This window comes from Zalophus californianus, chromosome X (genome assembly GCF_009762305.2).
Source record: "Zalophus californianus isolate mZalCal1 chromosome X, mZalCal1.pri.v2, whole genome shotgun sequence".
Classification (NCBI taxonomy): domain Eukaryota; kingdom Metazoa; phylum Chordata; class Mammalia; order Carnivora; family Otariidae; genus Zalophus; species Zalophus californianus.
The window spans coordinates 33,670,059-33,692,352 of record NC_045612.1 but is presented as its reverse complement, the minus strand read 5'-3'; the positions used below and the strand labels follow the sequence as shown (position 1 = coordinate 33,692,352).

Below are 22,294 nucleotides of genomic sequence, written 5' to 3'. Positions count from 1 at the left end.
ACGTGGTGTTTTGTGACTGGCTTCTTTCACTTGGCATAGTGTTTTCAAGGTTCATTCACACGTGTACCAAGATTTCATTCCTTTTTACGGTGGCATAATATTCCATTGTATGGATGTACCATGTTTTGTTTGTCCATTTATCTGTTGATAGACATTTGGGTTGTTTCTGCTGTTTGGCTATTAGGAAAAATCGAGAATGCTAATATTAAATGTCTAACCACAGGTCAGCTACTGAGGTAGAGGTGGTACTGACATGATGACTTTTTGATTTATTGCTACTGTTACTGTAAATCTTTGCTTTGATTGACTCTGAGCAATCCTGATTTCTACATCTCAATGTAGCTAATTTTTGGTTTCCTAATGTTTAGTAGTGTATTACCAACTTGTTGCCAAATCCTTTCTCCTTAGTAATATTTTCACTTGAATCATTAAAAGCCTGTAAAAGTTGTATAATCACCTTTTCTAAAACTTACTGTGTAATAGAGCTATACAAAATTTCTTGTTTATACACCTTTATTGAACACCTATTAAGTATTAAGTAGTGCACAGGTAAATGATAAATGCTTTGAAACACAATGGTTTCAGTTGAGCTAGACCATTATTGAGCACATCTAGTATGTTTATTTTTTAATTTGCTTCTCGAATATGAAACAAATTCACAGAACAAAATTGAAAAGCTATAAAGGGACATAAAGAAAAGAAAATGAGCCTCCTGCCCCTGACCCCAGTCCCCCATTTCTCTTTCCAGGAGCTGACCATTAGAACTAGTTTCTTGTTTATCCATCCAGAAATAATATTGAATACATTTAATGCTTGCCATTTTCAGAAGAGCTTGGTGTTTTACATTTAGGAAGTCTGATGTTAAGTTTGAGGGATTCTTTACCTACTGACTTAAAATATGAGAAAAAGAATCCCCTTCAGTTTCAGATCAGAGTTTTTCTTTCAAGCACCCTTGACCACCTCGGATTCACCGGCATCAGGTCAAAATAGCTAATGATACCTAGAACACACCTCTCCCATTATGTTCTGGATTCAATCCACAGAGAAGTTTCTGGATCCAGTCTCCTTAGTCTTTTTTTTTTTTTTTTTTAAGTAGGCTACAGGCCCAGCATGGAGCCCAATGTGGGGCTTGAACTCACGACCCTGAGATCAAGACCTGAGCTGAGATCAAGAGTCGGATACTTAACCATCCAGGCACCCCCCCCACCCCATCTCCTTAGTCTTATGGGCAGTGCATATCTTGCGGGCCCTTACATAAGGATAGGCCTCCCTGAGAGAGGAGGGTTGTAGTTCAGCCAAGAAAAGATATAATTTCCAGGAGAGCCATTTACAACTCCCTGTATAATTACTTAATTCATTTAACAGGGCTTTATTAATTATCAAGTGTGCCAGGCACTGGTATCACCAAGATGAAACAATGGGCCATCGTTTGAAGAGCTCAGAGTCTCATCCAGCCTCTGATTTTTATAGATGAGGTGACAGAGGTCTAGTTGATTTTGACTTGCCCCCCAGCATACCAAGGTAGAGGACAGTGATGGAAGATGGGGTCTCCTGATACCTAATTCATCACTCTTCTCACCATAAAGTTAAACACCACATCCAGAATCCAGCTTTGTTTACTGGGAAAGGCTCTTCCTCTCTGAATTAGCTTATACTAAGTAGCGTCTTCCTTCAGGTGTTAACAAAATGGCAAATGCCAGGTCATTCAAGTTGACATGAACTCTTATGAGACACACTTCACCTATAACTTAAGCAGCTTGGTTTAACTCGGCCAGCTCTTCATAGCTAAAGGAAATTCATTAGCAATGGCTTTACAGTGGTGAATTATTTTTCTAGGTCATATATTCAGTCCAGACTACTCTTAACGCTAACAAAACTGCAGTTCTAATTACTGATATTACAAAGTTTCCTATATTGTGATGTATCCAAAGATTTTGAAAACTCTAGTGTCAGTATATTGGATATACATTCTGGGATTTATCACTCTTGATTTCTTTTAAAGTGGCTCTTGTCACTCTGAGAGAGCCAGTATTTCTTCTTTGTTTGACTCCTCACACACACACAAAATTCCATATCATTCATTTATTCGAATATCTACTGAATGTCTTCTATAGGTCAGGTAGTGTACTAGGCACTGGTGATAATAACTGACTGAAACAAACAAAACTTACCGCCTTATGAGGTTTACATCCTACTAGGGGGAGATAGAAAAAAAACCATGATATAGTGTATTTTTTTTTTAAGATTTTTTAAATTTATTTGAGAGAGACACAGTGAGAGAGGGAACACAAGCAGGGGGAGCGGGAGAGGGAGAAGCAGGCTTCCTGCCAAGCAGGGAGCCCAATGCAGGGCTCGATCCCAGGGCCCTGGGATCATGAGCTGAGTAGAAGGTAGGTGCTTAACAACTGAGCCACCCAGGTGCCCCAATATGAGGGTCTAGTGAGTGGGAAGAGGGGCATTGCTATTTGCAAATCAGGTGGTCACAGAAGGCTTCACTGACAGGAAGATGTTTGGGGCAAGACATGAAGGAGATCAAGGAGTGAGCCATGTGAATACCTGGCCACTTTAGTAAATAATTCCAAGAACAGATACCTAAATTATCAACATTGATGAGTTTTAGCCCTGAAATTCTCCTTTATTTCAGCTTTTTATTTTGGTATGGAACAGGAAAAAAAAAGTATCTTTGACCCAGATCAGATACTGTAATGGAGTCATGAATTGACTGTCTTATGCTAAGGCTATTATGGTAATAGTTATTGTCAGTAATGTTTCAGAAAGATTTGTGGGAATAATGTTGAAATATGGTATTATTGCAAGTAGATGTTCTTCTCTTTTCCTTCTCAATTTAATTATACTATATTCTGTGGTTAAGTGTGAATTAGATTTTTTTTAAATTTTACTTTGCCATAATCGTAGACATGTACTTACAAGAGAGAACACAGAAAGATCCTGTGTACCCTTTACCCAGTTTCCCCCAATGGGAATCTCTTGCAAGACCATAGTGCAGAATCAAAGCCAAGTTCCATCACTGCTAGAATCCCTTTTGTTACCCTTTTATAACAACACATACTTCCTTCCCCCCTGCCCCATCTCTACCCCTGGAAACCATTAATCTGTTCTGCATTTCTATAATTTTGTCATTTCATAAATGTATGAATGAAATCACACGGGCACCTCAGTGGCGCAGTCGGGTTGAGCAACCAGCTTGGTTTTGGCTCAGGTCATGTCTCAGGGTGGTGAGATCAAGCCCCGCATCAGTCTCCGCACTCAGCGCGGAGTCTGCTTAAGGTTCTTTCTCCCTCTCTCTCTGCCCCTCCTGCTTGTGCTCACTCTCACTCTCTCAAGTGAATAAATAAATCTTTTAAAATAAATGAAATCACAGAGTATGTAATTTTGGGAGTTTTTTTTTTCCACTGGGCCTAAGTCTCTGGAGATTCATCCAAGCCATCTGTATCAGCACTTCCTTTTTATTGCTGAGTAGTGTTCCATGGTGCAAATGTACTACAGTTTTGTGAACCACTTACCCACTGAAGAAAATCTGGGCCATTTCCAATTTTGGCTATTACAAATAAAGCTGCTGTAAACATTTATGTACAGGTTTTTGTGTGAATGTAAGTTGTTTTTTCTTTAGGATTCATGCCCAAAAAGTGCAATTTCTGGGTTGTAGGAGAGTTGCATGTTTGGTTTTGTAAGAAACTGCCAAAATGTTTTTCCAAAGTGACTGTGCCATTTAATCTCCCACCAGCAATGTATGAGTGGTGCAGTTTTTCCACATCTTTGCCAGCATTTGGTGTTGTCACTGTTTTTTGTGTTTTTTTAGCCATTCTGATAGGTGTGTAGTGATTTCTCATTATGGTTTCATTTTGCATTTCCCAGTGGTTAACGATGTTGAACATCTTTTTATGTGTTTCTTTCCATCTGTATATCCTCTTTGGTGTAATATCTGTTCATGTCTTTTGCCTGTTTTTCTAATTGGATTTTTTAAATGTTGAGTTGTGAGATGTCCTTTGCCCAATATGTGGTATACAACTATTTTCTCTTAGTCTGTAACTTGGCTTTCCATCCTCTGAACCAAGGTCTTTCACAGAACAAAAGTATTTATTTTGACAAGGCCCAAATTTGTCACTATTTCTTTTTATGGACTGTCTTCTCCATGTCCTAACACTCCTTCACCAAACATGGTTCAGGAAGAGTTTTTCAAATTTCCTTTCTAAAGTTGTATGGGGTTATGTTTCACATTTAAGTCTGTGACCCATTTTGAGTTAATTTCTGTGTAAAGGTGTGAGGTTTAGGTTGAAGTTCTTCTTCTTTTTTTTTAATGGTTCTCCAGTTGCCCAAGCACCACTCCTTCACTGATGTGCTTTTGCACCCTTGTCACAAATCAGTTGAGCATACTCATGTATGTACTCATTTCTGGGTTCTCTGGGCTGTTCCATCATTCTGTGTCTGTTGCCCTGCCAATCCCACCTTGTCTTGGTTGCTGCAGCCACAAGATCAGATTTGACACCAAGCAGAGTGATTCCACCTACTTTATTTTTCAGTATATTTCACCTATGCCAAGACCTATTTGTTTCCACATAAGTTTTTAGAATAAGCTGGTCTGTGACTACGCAAAACTCTGCAGGATGTTGATAGAAAATTGCATTAATGAATTAGAATTTTGAGATTGCACATGTAATGTTAATTAAGTTAAAAATGGTAATTCCAGTAAGGAAGACAATTTAATTCCTTCTGTGGTCTCATGCTAGGTCTTATTTTCTACAGTCGTCCCAGTTTATATGATTTTTATTTTTTATTTATCTTTTTTTAAAGATTTTTTTATTTATTTAAGCAATCTCCACACCCATCGTGGGGCTCGAACTCACGACCCCGAGATCAAGAGCCACACATTCCACCAACTGAGCCAGCCAGGCGCCCCAACTGCTGTGATTTTTAAATCATTGAATGAATATTAATTGGTCATTTCTCTTCAGACATAACTTGGATGCCTTTTTTTGATTGTCAAAATTGGAAACGTTCCTGTTTTTCAAAGGAATGTCACATTCTTGATTTAGATACATAACTTTCAGGTTGTAAGTCATTGACCTATTTTTTAATTTAAAACTTTTCTGAAGGCTTACTTCCAGAATTTTTAAGACCCTACCCTACCCTCCCACCCCTACATTAGACTTTTGTGTGCAAGGTTCCTAAACCTATTGTTCTGCCTTAAGGAAATTATGGTTTACCTCTCCTGTTGTTTTAAACAAATGCATTTCCTCAAATAGCAAAATAGAATATGCCGCTAAAGCATTGGGATTTAGGGTATTGAAGTTTGCGATGTGTTTGTTATTCACGAATAGTAAATCAAAAGTTTTAAATGAAAACTTTTGTGCGTTCTCCTGCTTTGATCTTTGATTCTGCAAAAGAAAGTCTTAAAAATTACAAAAAGAATCTGGTAAACCTCTTAATTTAAATAGGACACTTGGAAACTTAGGTGTAAAAAAAAAAAAAGAAGGGGACTGTTAAATTGATTAGGGTTGAAGAAGAATAGAAGAGAAAATGTCACCTTGTTGCTTTTGGGTGAGGGAAAGTGACTGAGATCGTGCTTTCATTTCTGTCTTGCTTTCTCAAGATAAAGCTTTTCCACCCTTCTTTCTGCTTAAGGATTCAGGGTGGAGACACCAAAAAACCTCTGGCTATCTTTCCCATCCTGCTTTATATTCTAGATCGGCTTTTATTGCTTTAACAAAATATATCACTGGTGGCCTATAACATTGTGTATGTGGTATCAAGTGGTTAGGCTTAGATAGGAATTTGAAAATCACAGTCCAACTGTACTACCTTAAATACAGTTAGCAGAATTAGCTTCTCAATAATGAAAACTTCCCTAAGTTAGAGCCTATGGCTCATTGTTTTAGTGTAATCATTATAGTGAATTTTACCACCACTAATATCAGCCATTGTTTCTCCCCCTCACCTACACCTAACTTTGTTTAGGTAATGGCCACGGCTGCACCATAACCTTCCCTGTAATCGAAAAAAGCATGTAATTTAAGGAAGAATGCAGTGAAATGGTGCCCATCATAAATGGATATTCCAGTTTCTTTTTTCACATAGAGGTTATCTACATTTGTTTGTATTTATTTGGTCTAATGAGAGGCTTAAAAGTGCATTCTTTAAGGCAGTGAATTCTCAGGGGCGCCTGGGTGGCTCAGTCAGTTAAGTGTCCACCTTTGGCTCAGGTCATGATCCCAGGGTCCTGGGATAGAGCCCCACGTCGGGCTCACTGCTCAGCAGGGAGCCTGCTTCCCCCTCTCCCCTGCTCATGTGCTCACTCACTCTCTCTCTCTCTCTCAAATAAATAAAATCTTTAAAAATTTTGCAAAAAAAATAAAGCAATGAATTCTCAGAATCATTAAGCCTATGACAGTCTACCCCATTAAAAGAACACGGCTAGCAGTTTTAGCCAACTTCTGAGGTAACATAGTACCAGGGAAAGGGATAAACTGAGAGACGGAAGAAGTTACCCTGGTGTGGGTGACTTTTTGCTAACAATATGATTTTTAGCAAGTGAAGGCCATACAAGCCATTTGCTTTGTGGCAGAATTATAATGAGACTTTTTAGCTGTACCAGCTAACAGATTGCCAAATAAAATATTGAGCAAGCAGCACTGGTCAGTTATAATTTGGTCTCAAAACCAGAGCCAGCATAGTGTAATGTTTATAGATTCAACTTCATTCTCAAAGAAATAAAATTTGGGCATCTTAGCAAAAATATAATTAATAACATTTATGGGGCATCTCCCACATGTTGGAATAGTAAGGGCAGATAACACTCTATGAGACCACAGTATTTTTGCAGCCAGTCTTAAGGATAACCCTACATTGTATTCAGGATTCTGTGTTGGGCTAAATTTAACAAATGACCATTATGTGTGGAAAATAGCGACCATTGTTGTTGAATTAAACTCTCCCTGGAGATGCAAAAAATCTTTTAATTAAGCTAATAAAAATTAATGGCAACATAACCAAAGAAAGTAATCATAAAAGAATGGATAGAAGCAGAAAACTTTGTGCAATTGTTAAATGATACCTAGTAAAGTAACCTGGTACCTGGGGTAAAGCTGGGGACTGTGTACTTGCCTAAAAAATTCCAAAAGCATACATACACAAAAATTTGGATTTTTAAGCTGGACCTTTAAGCTGGCTGTTCATGGCAAACTCCCAATGAAATGGAATTAATTTGTGTTGTGTTTTGAAAATGTATGTAGGTGCTTGCAAGAATTACATTGAAGGGTTAGATTCACCTAGAGTACTTGGTGGTTCTTGAAGTGAATATTGGCAACCTTAAAGATGTTTTATTAGACAATGAGGCAACAATTTTTCTCTGGGAACATGTCTCCACAGTAATAGCGGAAGTCAGAAAATATTTCACATGCAAATATATCTGAACCCCTTCATGAATGCATTTAACACTTTGAAGTGATGGCAACATCTGGTAACAAGTAGAAACCAGCGTTTTATAAACTACTGCTTCATGTTACCACTTCATCTGAGTTAGTCATTTAAAGGGGTTTTATAGGTCTTCCTAAGAACTGACAAGGCTAATCTTGGACTAGGGCAGGCAGGCAGGAAATGCTAAGGCCGTGCTTCTTTTGAAGGTTTCAGTATTCCTTGTGAGGTTGAAAAGTACTCTTTTAAAGTTTAGAAAACTATCAGCAGTGGTGTCTTGACAGCTAAGTGAGATTTTTCTTTCTTTGTGTGGTAAATTTGAGGGAAAAGTCGATAAAATTCAGAGTTCTTTCTACTTTCCATTCCACTTCTTTCCTCTAAAGGGCCTTTATTTCCTAAGAGCAGAGAACTTTAAGAATCCTTCCCTTCATATTTCATTATGATCCTGGATTCGGTGCCACTGGGAAGATGTTACCTACAGTTTGTTTTGCCAGATTAGCTCTCAGAAATCCTCTTATTTTGTAGAGTCACCCAGTGTGACAAGAGTAGATGCCTTTTATGTGTATATTTGGTTTTGGATTACAAGCGCTAAAAGTTTGTTCTTGGTTATGTAATAAACCACCATAGCAAATGAGTTTAATTCCTTTTTTTTAGATTTAATTTATTTATTTGAGAGAGAGAGAGTGAGAGATAGTGAGAAAGAGAACATGAGCAGGTGGGGAGAGGGAGAAGCAGGCTGCCCCCTGAGCAGGGAGCCAGGTGTGGGGCTTGATCCCAGGACTCCAGGATCATGACCTGAGCCAAAGGCAGATGCTTAACTGACTGAGGCATCCAAGTGCCCCGAATTTAATTCCTTTTGGATGCAATGTCATTGTCATATATTATGTGTGCCAAGCACTGTTCTAGATGCTTGAGATAGATTGGTAAACGAAGCAGACAAATCACTGCCTTCCTAGAGCTTAATAAATATTAAATATTGAAGCAGCAGAGCAATTTTAAATCATTTAATACTCTCAGCGTTTGAAGACTTTCATTGCATGAGTCTCGAGAACTCTTACACATTTTATCTGAAGTTGGAATAGGGGAAAAATTGACAATTTGTTTGGAATCCATGGCAGGAGGCTGGAACCTGATAAGGAAATAACTGATTTTTTGCTTGTCACTTTTATTTTTCACTTATTAATGTTATAATCAGATCCCTTGAGTAACTGAGGAATGTTACTAGTTTAACGTGTGGATTTATTCTTCAGGATGGGCTTTAATTCGTGTGGAGGGAGGGGGTGAAAAGGACACAGGAGCCCTAACGTATGGCATTTATAAACGTTGCCTTCAGTCATTTGAAGGATTCTAGAATACTTAGCATTCTCCACGGAAAATGAACGTATTGCTCAGTTATTTTTGCCCATGTGAGTTGTACAAGAGCTGAGTCAAAGGATATGACATGATGGTTCCTGTCCTGCAGCGAAATAAGATGATGGCTTTGTGGTGGAAACACGATGTGGTCATGCCCATATTCGCTTACATCCCTTGTTCATTTCCTTTTAGAGAGCAACACCAGAGAGGCTCTCTCGTTTCTTCGTGTCTCAGTTTCTGTTTGTATTTTCTTTTCCTGCTGTTTGCCCTTTCTCTTTTCTGAAGATTGGATTGTGATGACTGACAATTCAGTGGGCCCAGTGTGTGCTTTGCAATAGGATAGGTTCCCTCCAAGGACGGCCGCAGCATAATATGTCAGTATAACCATTTTAGGTAATTCATGACATATATGGACACAGATGCTCTGAGTGAGCCCTTTGGGTGTGAAAGGCATGTTTCATAACCCTTATATTTCCTGATGCCATCGAGTACAGTGCCTTTTACAGAGCGGATGCTCATTTGATATTTGTCTCAGTGAATGAAGATAAGCCAGGAATTTTATTTTTGCTTGCCAGTGTACTGAATACTCTCTTCTAAGCACATGGAATTTTGTAAAATGTATTTTCATGGACATTCTCAAACATACAAAGTAAAATAGCATATGCGAATTCTACCCCCAGCTTTAACAATCATCAATATTTGATGTTCTTATTTCATCTTTTCTCTCCCCTTCCTTTTTATTTGTTTGGGATTTACTTTAAAATACCCCATATATTATCCACAGGTACTATTGCATATCTTGTTTTAATTAATTAATTTTGGGATGCCTGGGTGGCTCAGTGGGTTGAGCATCTGCCTTCGGCTCAGGTCATGATCCCAGGGTCCTGGGATCGAGCCCCACATCAGGCTCCTTGCTCAGCGGGGAGCCTGCTTCTCCCTGTGCCTACCCCTCCCCCTACTTGTGCTCTCTCTCTCTCTCTCTCTCTCTCTGACAAATAAAGAAATAAAATCTTTTAAAAAATAAAATGAAAAGTTAATTTTTATGTATTTATTTAAAGATTTGTTTATTTGAGAGAGAATGCACATGCGAGTGGGGGGAGGGGCGGAGGGAGAGGGAGAAGCAGACTCCCTGCTGAGCACGGAGCCATGCAACATGCACCTCCATCCTGAACCATGAGATCACAACCTGAGCCTAAACCAAAAGTCGGAAGCTTAACCGACTGAGCCACCCAGGCACCCCACAGCACACCTAGTTTTTAATATTTTATTTCTTTATTTTTATTTTTTTAAAGTAAGCTCTAGGCCCAATGTGGGACTTGAACTCATGACCTTGAGATCAAGAGTCACATGCTCTACTGACTGAGCCAGGCAGGTGCCCCTAGTTTTTAATATTTTAATATAGTAATACTTTCGGCATTTCACACAGACTTTAACTTTCAAACCCTTTCTTTGCGTTTTAGTTTATGTCAGAGAGACACTTAACTGTTTATCAGAAGATAAATCTGATTTGCCACCCATGAGCTGGGTATTTTGAAACAATTTTGTAACAAATATATTGCCATTCTTAATTTAAAAATTTATTAAAAGTTTCTCAACTACACTATCATGATAAATTCATGTCTTACAGACATGAACCTCATTCTGCAAAATGTGCCTTGGAATGGATAAGCTGTATAATGGTCCCCTCAGAATTGATATCAATGCATTAATTTTCTTTTCATAATTCAGCAGCCACAGAACTCGCATGAAAACCTATCCATGCAATTCTGGTAATTGTAGTCTCAGTTTTGAAATTTCTTGTCAAAACCTACACACCTGGGGCGCCTGGGTGACACAGTCGGTTGAGTATCCAGCTGGTTTCAGCTCAGATCGTGATCTCAGGGTTGTAAGATCAAGCCCCACGTCAGGCTCCACACACAGTGCGAAGTCTTCAGATTCTCTCTCCCTTTCCTTCTGTCCCTCCCGCTCATGCTCTCTCTCTCTCTAAAACAAATAAATAAATCTTTAAAAAGAAATCTACACACATTATGTGTTTTGTCTCTCTAAAATTCGATGACTCCATGAGAAATGTTACTAAATAAAGCACCAGTTCTCTAAAAAAGTGTTGGTCTATGGGCCCCTGGGGATCAAAATTATTTGCATACTGACACTAAGATGTTACTTGCTTTTTCATCTTTGTTGACATTTGCACCGCAGGTGCCAAAGCAATGGTGGTAAAACTACCTGGTGCCTTAGCAAGATGCAAAGTAGCGGCACCGCCCTATATTAGTAGTCACTGTATTCAATCCCATACCCTTAGAGTTAAAGACCTACAACATGGCTTTCATTTATGAATGTCCTTAATGAAGCAGGAAAATTTAATTTTATTAACTCTGAACTCTTGGGCATATATCTTTTAATATTTAAAGCTTTTCTGCTGGATGGACACTGGTTGTCCTGAGGAAAAGTACGTGTGCAGTTGTTTGAGTTGCAAGCTAAATTAGCCGCATCTTTTCAAAATAGAAAACTGTTTTTACTTGAAAGATTGAATGACACACTAACTGATTATTCAGACCTGAGTATTTTGCAGATATCTTATCAAAAATGAACCAAGTGAGGGGCACCTCACGGGCTCAGTCGGGAGAGCATGCGACTCTTGATCTTGGGGTTGTGAGTTCAAACCCACATTGGGTATAGAGATTACTTAAAAACTTGTAAAAATGAACCAAGTGTGCCTGTTACTTCAAGGCAAACAACTGAGAGTATTTGTTGCCAAGGATAAAATTAGAGCTCTCAGGCAAAAATTCAAAATTTTGAAAGCTTGCATCAGCCATCAAGTGTCAATACATAGATTTTTCTGAGATCAGTGGTGTTTTTAATGAAAGTGATTTGTTAGATATTGTAAAATGAAGTGGGACAACATTTGGAAGATCTACATTAGTCAAACAGTATTGTTCCAAATGACCCGTGCGTGATGTTACGAAATCAGGCATGGGTAAAAGGCCCATTTTTTTTTTAAAGATTTTATTTATTTATTTGACAGAGACACAGCAAGAGAGGGAACGCAAGCAGGGGGAGTGGGAGAGGGAGAAGCAGGCTTCCTGCCGAGCAGGGAGCCCGATGTGGGGCTCGATCCCAGGGCCCTAGGATCATGACCTGAGCCAAAGGCAGATGCTTAAGGACTGAGCCACCCAGATGCCCCTAAAAGGCCCATTTAATGTGCAAGGGAGACCAATGGATTTTAATGTAACAGAGTAGGAAAAATTCATCTGTATGGTATCAAATTCCACACTGTAACTAACATTTAAGAAACTACCACTTCTCAAGTTTCAGTGTAGCATTATAAGGAAGAATATCCATAATTATCTGAAAGGGCTCTTAAAATACTTCTTCCAACAATGTATCTGTGCGAGGCCATATTTTCTGAATACACTTGAACCTAAAACAACATTGAGTGCAGAGGCAGGTATGAAAATCCACTTGTCTTTGTATTAAGTTAAATGATAAAGCAGTTTGCAAAAATGTAAACAATACATTTTCCACTCATTTTGGGGGGGGGACTCTAGTGATTTTCATTAAAGATGTTACTTATGTTAACATGTGATGGTTTATTGTTACTTTAAATAAATACCTTGAAATTTTCCTGGCTGTAGTTTCTAATGTGATAAATGCATTGATAGATCTAACCCTCATATCAAAAATCTCTTTGGGGTTCTCAAGTCCCGAGGCCAAAAATTTAGGAATCGTTGAGTTGTTGTTGTTTCTGGTCCTTTCCTTTCTCCTCTCCTGTTTCCTTTTCTTTCCTCTTTCCTTCTTCTTTTTTTTTTTTTGAATGAGACCCTCAGGATAGAAAGGTGTATGGCATCTGAGTTGTTCTTTTGTATGGTTTTACTATCTATGAACATAACACAGATGGCTTTTTTCCCCCAGTGTCATTGAGATGTAATTGACATTAACATTGCATTGCATTAATTTCAGAGTACCACATAATGATTCGATGTATGTATATTTGTGAAATGATCCCCACAAAAAGGCTAGTTAATGTCCAACACCTCGCATAGTTAGTTAGACATAGTTAGATTTTCTTATGATGAGAACTTTTAGAATTTACTCTCTTACCAAACTTCAAATATACATTTCAGTATTGTTAACTGTAGTCACAACAGATGTCTTTTAAATCGGTTCCTTGCCCTGTCTGTAGTTCAGCTGACTATTTTTGGAGGACTCAAATGCTTAAAACTACCTTCTATGTATTTCAACCTTTTGTTTTAGTGCATTAGGACAAAGTATATAATTTAATGTGTAATAATAAGACATACTATTTTAAGATTTTGATTACTTTGTTACACAAATAAAGAGCTAATACATCCTTACTGTTGAGGAGACATCCCTTGGAATACTGAAATAATGAAGATATATTTGTGGCTTATTTCCACCTCAAATATGAAAAGAATGATAACATAAGCCAGACACACTTGATTGTTAAAGCAGACACATCCATGCCACAGGAAGTTCATGTACCTAATAACTGTTCCTAGTATAAATTTCCTAAACTTTCCAATATTGTCCAAAATACAGTAGCAGTTCCCTGCCTGTAATCTCTGTACGATCCCTTTGCTTTGAAGCTTCACTCACTGTGAGTGTTGTTATTTTTTGTTCACCTTATAAGGCATGCAGATGGGTAAAATCGTGTTTCATTAGAGGACAATAGGTCAGTGTTGCTGAGGTGTGTCTAAGCACAGTGTATATGTCACACATGGAAAGAATATACTCGGTACTGGGTGTGGTGGAGAGCGTGACGTTTGAATGAGAGTTACCCTGATACGTCTGTGAAACTCTCAGGCAACTTTGGGTGTGCCTCTTTCCTTCCTTTCCACCCTTAGGGTGTGTGTGTGTGGGTGGGTGGGTGGGTGGGTGTGGGTGTGTGTGTCCGTCCGTCCGTCCACAGGTGCGCATGTGTGAGCTTTTCACTTTATGGATCTAGTTGTACCATCTGAGCGTGCATCATGGTGGATTTGGAATGCGGCGCCAATGTGGTTTTCATTGTGTGGCCTGCTTAGAAAAAACGTGGAACGTCTTCCACAACCCCTGCCGCCATTTTCTGTTCCCACACCAACTTTCACTACCCATAGTAAAAGCAGAGATTCTGTTCCCACACAAGAGTCACACGCAGGCACACGCACCAACACGCCCCCCAACCCCGGCCCTGCACACCCACACATACCTTAGAGGATGAGACACTGAGGTTACAAAATGGGCTGCAGCCTAAAACTGGTTCAACTACTGAGGCGGTAGAACTGTCTTTTCGAAAATGGCCTCGTAGTTCCTCAGGAGAAGATGGGCCTTTTTGAAGGGAGTATCCATCCATCCACCCACCCATCCATCCATCCATCCATCCATCCATCCCGGGAACGTTCACAACCTCACGAGGTTTTGCAGTTTACCTGAATTCTGCGATGTTGCCAATAGACTTTAAAACCAGAGACTGGGTGTTGACGGGATCTCCCTGTGATTACAGACTAGCCTTAGAGTTCACAAAGCTAGAAAGGAGACACATTCCCTCCAGATGGCCAAGGGCAGGTCAAGGGAAGCTGGTCCCAGGTAGCATTATTATTGAAGAGGTCCATAGCCCTTGAGACAGACCCATCTAAGTGGTTGGACGGGACAAGTGTGGCGCAGAGAAGGTAAGGCTGGGAAAACCCACCATTTCGGGTCTAAGGCGGATACTGTCACCTTGCCTGAGGCAATTGTCTGCACCCCCGGTTTTCTGTAAAATGCATGATAATACGCACATGTATGTCCTTCCTGCCGGTTAGCTCCAAGTGTTCGAGACGTACTTACTATGTCCTATGTTCCCTGGCAGGCCGCAGGCCGATAATGCTGTGCTCACTTTTACAAATGGAGAAATCGAGACTCCGGAACGTTGAAGGGGCTTCACGTAGTGAGTCAGCCACGGAGACAGATGGAAAAACACATCCTCTGGCTCCTTCCGCTATATTCCTTCTCTTCCGGATTTGTTGTCTTTTGATATTTCATGCAGTTTTTGTGATTGATGAAATAAAGTGCTTCCATTAAGGAGACAAAACGTAATCCAGGGTCCGCTAATGGCAGTTAGTGATGAGGACAGGAGAACACTCTGCCTCATAACATGGACTACCCTGAACCTTTTTATAAGCAAGTGCAGTCGGAGTTGCCTCCTTATTTTGAGAATTCAATATGTTGTCAGAAAATGCTTTGGTTTGCTTTCGATTATTTATAAAGGGCAGGAGTGGGGCACCTGGGTGGCTCAGGCGGTTCAGCGTCTGCCTTCAGCCCTGGTCATGATCCCAGAGTCCTGGGATCAAGCCCCATGTTGGGCTCCCTGCTCTGCGGGGAACCTGCTTCTCCCTCTGCCTGACGCTCCCCCCTGGCTTGTGCTCTCTCTCTCTCTCAAATAAATAAATAAAATCTTTCAAAAGGGGGGGGGCTGGAGTGTCTCTGATCTCACTGTCCTTCGTATTAGATAGATAGGACTGACAGTATTACGCATGTTATATCCCAGAAGGATCATAATAATGTCTGCCACTTAGCACCTCGATGGAGCCAGACATTCTTTAATCATTATAGTAACCCCGTGAAGTATGTGGAATTAGCTCGATCTATACAGATAGGAACCTAGGGCTCAGAGAAGCTAAAGTAGTGTGCGAGGTCATGCAGAAGTCAAGTCTGGCAGACTCCTAAGACCCTGACGCTTGCGCTGTGCCCCCTTTCCTTTCAAATGATCGACTTGCCCCATGTCAGTATTAGAAATGTTCTCTTGAGCCTGGCACAGCACCCCTATGGATTTTCTCTTCTCTCCCCTAAAAGGCACTCACAGAGAACCATTTGCTTAATTTAGCAATTGACTGACTGGAATTGCTCGATTGGTTTAAAAGCAAATTTCAGTAGGAAGACTACCAATTATCACATACTCAATGCCTACCATGTGCCAGGATATGATCTCAATTTTGAACGCATATTAGATCACTTAAGCATCCCAACAAATGTACAAGATAGTGACTATTACCTGAGGTCGTTACTATTACCCTCCCTAGATGAGGAAATAGAGGCACAGGAGCTTAAGCAACTTCCCCGAGGACTCACACAGCCCTTAACTACTCTGTGGAACTGCCCCTGAATAGAAAATTATTCAGTTCAGCCAAGTATTGGCTTACTTCCTGTGTGCCGTGCCTGTAGAAAATACAGTTCCCACACTCAATAGCTGACCTTTTCAAAAGAAAACAAGACCTAGATCCTTGGCAATAAATGCTACAACACCTAGTGTATGGAGCATAAATGTTGTATGAAGGCATGAATAGGTATAGACTGAAATGAACAATAGAGAACGCAAGTAGTCCGAGACTGTTCATTTGCCTTTCTAAGTAATGTACTTTCCTATGGACAAGTGACTTGGGCACTGGGGAGAAGCTGGTTCCATGTGTTCTAAAATAAGCAGGTTACTTGGCTAATGTTCAAGCTCTAAATAGGTATGTGGGTTGTAGCTATTTGACCTGAACCAACTTTTAAATTCCCTTGTGTTCTTGCAGGATTTCAGCGGAGCTGGAATTTAAAAAAAAAAAAAAAAAAAAAAAAAAAATTTAACTTTTCGCTACATCTCGTAAAGTTAGAATTTATTAATATTTGGCAGAATACCACAAGGCTGTCAGGAAGGGGATTCGTAAGCATTGTATCATTCCTTTGTCAGGGTGTTCTCTTTTTCTAGCAGGAAGTGTTATGACTTGCTCTCCAAAGTTGCAATTGTAAGAAGAATGTTGGGTTTCCAGATTGGCTTTCTGGGCGTGGGAGGTTCCTTCTATTAGTGCTGCGAGAGAGAAAGAAACAGGTTTGCTCTCGTCGCGGAAGGGTAACTATTTTAATACTATTTTGTTAGGCTCTAACTTCTCGATGACTGAATATTTAAGCAGAAATTTATTTGAAAAGCTTGAGATTCTTACTATGTGTTTGGGTAGTTAAGCATTTGGAGATGCATTCTAAACGTTACTTACTCAAGGAGAACCAAAGAAAAGAAAATTTTTGAAGTTTTAGAATCTAAAATTATCTCTTTATATTCTGCCTTTTCATTATTTGGGGAATATTCTAGGGACTTTGTACTTTCTAAAAATTGCTTTTGAAATCTTAATTATATACCTGTGTCTATCACGTTAGAGGCTCAGAGGTTTAAATACAGAAACTATTAGTTTATATCTTGGGGGGGGGGGAGTAGAATTTCAGATGCCTTTGATGCCTTTGATCCGTAAATGGTTTTTCAAAATTGTGTGGAAAAGATGAGGTAGCTGTCATGACAGAATAGGTTATGATTAGACGAGTATTCTGCTCTTATGAAACGACTTATGACAAAGTTGTGTTACTGTTTGTTTATATTTTACAAGATACCTGAAAATCATTGGTGTTGAAATTTTGGTGCTGTTATTGTAACATGGTAGTGATGGTGATTTCTGGTGCCCACAAACCCGTCAGGGATTTCCATCCATTGGTGATCAGAGACGTTTTATTTCTCCTTGTTTGAGCAGAGCTAGATAGCCAACTCTGATGCGTGTAAGCAGTAAGAAGTGTTTTCTCAGTTAACAAGTACTATATTTGAGAACATAGAAGCAGGGTATGTAACATTGCAGGAGGCACTTTTAGTGACTAACAGATAAGCTTTCAGCTTAGCTCAGAGTCTAAGCTAAAATTGTAGCTCTAGTGATTTCTGAGTTGTGCATCCTAATATTTTGTTTTGAATTGAAGCATGTTAACTAGTCTGATCTTGCCTTGTGATGTATGTGTGTGTGTCTAGTACACACAGAGACACATACACACACACACCTGAAGGTTGCCCTTGGCTTCAATGTTAATTTTCATAGGAAAGGACAATGAAATACCCCTCCGATGTGAAGGTTAATTTCTTTAGCAGTAAATGTATTTTTTCTTTTTCTTTTTCTTTTTTAAAGGTTTTATTTATTTATTTGACAGAGAGACAGCGAGAGAGGGAACACAAGCAGGGGGAGTGGGAGAGGGAGAAGCAGGCTTCCCGCCGAGCAGGGAGCCCGATGCGGGGCTCGATCCCAGGACCCCGGGATCATGACCTGAGCCGAAGGCAGATGCTTAACGACTGAGCCACCCAGGCACCCTGCAAATGTATTTTTTCATGAATTATTCGGATATTTGGGGAAAGTGTCAATGTTTACTTCGGAAATACAGACAGGCTTAGACCTTTGTAAAGGAGAGTGTGCTGCTTCAATCCAAGGAGTTAATACAAGCTTGGCTTTTGGTAGGAGAAGGAGAGGTGTCACTTTGTTGTTTTATCTTTGGCTTTGATATAGTATTCATCACAGGGAAAGGGGATTTTAGAATATGATTAGGACATATGTGAAATATCTGTAAAACTCTTGACTGGTAAGAATGTAAAGAATGTCTTCAGTCTGACTAAATTGAATTGAATGTTTCCTTTATTGGAAAAGTTACTAACTTGTTTTTAAATAGCCATTACTTTAAGGTCTTATCTCCTTTTATTTTTTTATTAAGTACAAAAAGAAGAAAGAAACGTTTACTTTAAATGGAAGTATTTGATATTCCTCCAGGAAATGACACATGATTGGGCACCCTTTGGGGTTTAAGTGACTCATAGATATTGGTACTTGAAAAAAAAGATCGATTAGAATCTAGCTTATGCCGGATTCGAGAATAGAATAGAGGTATTTCCAGAAAATGAACTCATTTCTTAAGAGAGCTATGTAGGGCAAAATCATGAGATGTCTGGGTTTGCTTTAAAATAATTCAGGAAAGTGACAGAAAAGGGAGAAGAGATGAAGAAGGCCGAGGGGAAATGCTGATCAATGTAGAGTCTGGGTGGTAGGTTAATGAGCGTTTACTGTACTATTTTCTTTTTTGTGTTTATTGGAAATTTTCATAAAACATTTAAGTATAGCTAAATTTAGTTTGGGGCAATTTACATTTATTTCCAAACGTTACTTTTACCTATAAATTGCAGGTTTGTCAAAGCACGATTTGTGCCTAATGTGTATTATTGGAAAAGTGAAATGTGCTACTTGATTGTCAAAATTGTAACAAGTAAAAACTGTTTCTGGGAGGAAAAAAAAAGCCTTTCTGTTTGACTTTCGACTAAATTCAAAGGACAGGCTGCAAACATCTTGAGTAGTTTTTGTAGTATCTTGAAGCATTAAACAAGAGTAGATAGCTAAAGCATGCTAATAGGCCAATTGCATGTGAAGAATGCAGGAACATTATTTTGTCTTGACTGTTTTGTTCACAGCTTTCTCTAATAGAATATGCATTTTTAAAATCACAGGAGACAACTATTTAGCCTGCCTTGTGTTTAAAGATGTTCACTTTCCCTACTTGCCTCCATCAGAGTTTACTTATTCAACACACATTTGGTAGGTGCTTATTGTGAGCCAAGATACAAAGTCAAATAAGATACCAGCCCTGCTTTCAAGAAGCTCCCAGACTGGTGGAAGAAATAGAGTAGTAGGTGGTCATCCTGCAATGAAAGGGGGCGGAGCTACAGGAATTGGGTAAGGGGAGTTAGTGGTTAGCAACTAGGACGCTGTGGTGCATCTCCTTTAAAATAATGCAAACAAGGGGTGCCTGGGTGGCTCAGTCGGTTGGGCATCTGCCTTCAGCTCAGGTCTTGATCCCGGGGTCCTGGGATCGAGCCCTGCCTCGGGCTCCTTGCTCAGTGGGGAGCCTGCTTCTCCCTCTGTCTCTGCCTTTCCCCCTCCCCCTGCTTGTGCACTCTCTCTCTCTCTCTCTCTCTGTCTCTCTCTCAAAATAAATAAATAAATAGAATCTTTAAAACAATGCAAATGAGAATTTGAGATGGCTTAATTATTTGTAGGTACTAGAGAAGTCAGAAGAGGGCTAACATAGTTTAGTTTAATTAACGCTATGCAGTTGACATGCATGACTTCCCAAGTAACAGCCATCTCTGCTTCCCTGCACTTCTTAATAAAACCTCTATACTTCTCTCTTGCATCTCAAGTGTTGTTGGAGCAGCATACCTGCAGGAGATAACAATCTCTTCGTCACATTAAATAGTAAGCTAATGTTTAAGTCTCCTTAAACATTCAAGGCGACCTCCAGGGCAAAGTTGCTGTTGTAGGTGGGCAGCTACGTGGGGTGGGATAAAGGGTAGAGTTAGCCTTCAGTCACTGATGAGCCTTCCAAAGTTCATTTCTCCATCCATCTGGAGTTTGAAACCTACTTTGTCATGGAAGTAGTAGGTAAGGTTTTTCAGGTCACCTCCCAAATGTCCCTGAAATTATACACTCTGTTTACCTGAAGTAATATACTTTTGTGTTCATGTTATGTTAATCCAAATGAATTATAGAAGCGTAGTTGCTAAATATAGCCAGATTTATGTTCCATCAGCCAGTTGCTTTACTCTCAAGTCCTCAATACCGTATAACCTAACGGCATATACAACTGTGCCTCAGGGGAAAATGCTGTCAGTTTTATTTGGGGTCATCTATCCGTGTCCTCTGCTTAGTTTTACCAGTTTATGGCTGCAGCATCAAGTAGAATTAGCAGAAGATCTAGGCCTGAAAGACAACCTCATGGAACAAAGTATGCTGTGCATGTTGAATATTGCTTTCGTAGAACTTTGCTGTCCACATCGGCTATCAGAAGCAATTTGTAATGATGCTGAACTGCTGGAATAATCGACAGTAACATCCATCACCACTTCTTTCTGCTCAAACCTTTCCTTAACTCTCAGGACTAAGAACCTGTGACGCATGAGGGCATTTAGAGTTCGACTCACTTGTTTGACTTTCAGAGCAACAAATCATTAAATTCAGAAAGATGCACATAACCTCTTAAGCTCTCACAGTTACTCCTGTACCAAGTAGCACATTTCACTTTTCCAATAATACACATTCCATTGAAATTTTTTAAAAGATTTTATTTATTTATTTGAGAGAGAGTGGGAGCGAGCTAGAGAGAGAGAATGAGCAGGGGGAGGGGCAGCAGGAGAGGGAGGAGCAGGCCCCCCACTGAGCAGAGAGCCGGATGCGGGGCTCCATCCCAGGACCCCAAGATCATGACCTGAGCCGAAGGCAGACGCTTAACCGACTGAGCCACCCAGGCTCCCCTCCATTGAAATTTTCTAAAAGGAAACGCACAAAGACTCCAAACCCCTTGACCCTTGAGAAAAGTCAGCTGTTAAGTTTAAGAACTAATCACTAAAAAAAAAAAAAACCAAAAAGAGAAAAAAAGAAGAAACTATGGGTGCCATAGTGATGGCTTACGTATGAAAATAATTCTTAAGTAAATCACATAGATACTTGAGTGTTTGGTTATGTTTATACTAAGTTATTAGCACTGATAACGGTGGGAGTGGTTGTTCACAATACTTAGCATTTAGGAGGCTGAAATGAAGTCATATTTAAATCCCGTGAAGGGACGCCTGGGTGGCTCAGTCGGTTGAGCACCTGCCTTCGGCTCGGGTAGTGATCCCAGGGTCCTGGGATCGAGCCCCGCATCGGGCTCCCTGCTCAGCGGGGAGCCTGCTTCTCCCTCTCCCTCTGCCTGCCTGTCTCCCTACTTGTGATCTCTCTCTCTCAAATAAATAAATAAAATCTTTAAATCCCATCAAGCACAAGCCTGTCAGACCGAGGAAGGAATGGGCCACAGGAGAAGGGAGACATTGGTGTCCTTACTTTTTTAAAAGTGTGGCCTGTCTTATTGTCGGCACCCGTTTAACATGAATGTTCTGAAGAAAGAACTTTGAGAATTCCACGGTACATAGTCTACTGAACCTGTTTCCTGTATTTTGTGTGTTTTCCACAATCCGTTTTAGTGATTTCAGCTCAAGGATTAAGTGAACCCCCTTATCCTTTAAGTAACAAAAGCAAGTTGCTTTTAGGTAGGGGAGTCACTGTCTACGTTTTCTGGTAACTGCATATTTCTCAGGACCATGGTCACATTTGTTAGGAGCCTTTCAAGGATCTTGCGTAGTCTCTAATTGGCATGAGCCTGCTTTCCACAAAGCAGTGTGTAGCCTCCTTGGTTTTGCTTTTACGGTAACAGTAGTTCATTACCTTCACTCACAATCTTTTAATTTGACGTTTGCTGCACAGCCTTGTGTCTTGGGCAAAGTATGTAACGACCCTAGGCTCTTGTTTTTTCCCTACGATGGTTTCAGTAGTCATTGGATATCGGGCATGCTGGGAATTATCACTCAAACCTTCAAAACCTTGCAGTCAGTTGGAATATTTTTTTGAGCCACGCCTCTACCCGGGATCCGACAGCGGATTATTACGGTGGGAGTATAGAAGAGGAAGACGGAGTTTTGACGCTGTTCTTGAGATACAAACAGTCTCAAAATGAGACCAGCAGAGCAAGTAGTTAGACAAGCGTTTGTGTGCTATTAGTCAAAGACGGAATCTCTCTTACTGGGGAAGATTATTCTTGAAGCAAGTTTGAGGAGCTGTGTGGAGGAGGCAGGTGAACTGAATCAGGTAGGACGACGGATGTCCCAGCCAGGCGGTCC

The 22,294-nt window shown here is 40.0% G+C and overlaps 1 protein-coding gene across 6 annotated transcripts in view; it reads left to right on the top strand.

The window, feature by feature from the left end:
• The window catches only part of PLS3 (plastin 3), an 80,145-nt gene that overhangs the window by 11,316 nt on the left and 46,535 nt on the right, over nt 1-22,294 (top strand). For 2 of the 6 annotated variants that reach the window (XM_027609097.1, XM_027609098.2), the window contains exon 2: nt 14,627-14,704. The exons of 3 other annotated variants lie outside the window; for them this stretch is intronic. The gene's annotated coding sequence lies outside the window, so the exon portion shown is untranslated. Of the gene's footprint in view, nt 1-14,626; nt 14,705-16,567; nt 16,646-22,294 lie in introns of those variants that run through there. One more of the 6 variants, XM_027609096.1, reaches the window with a different exon arrangement.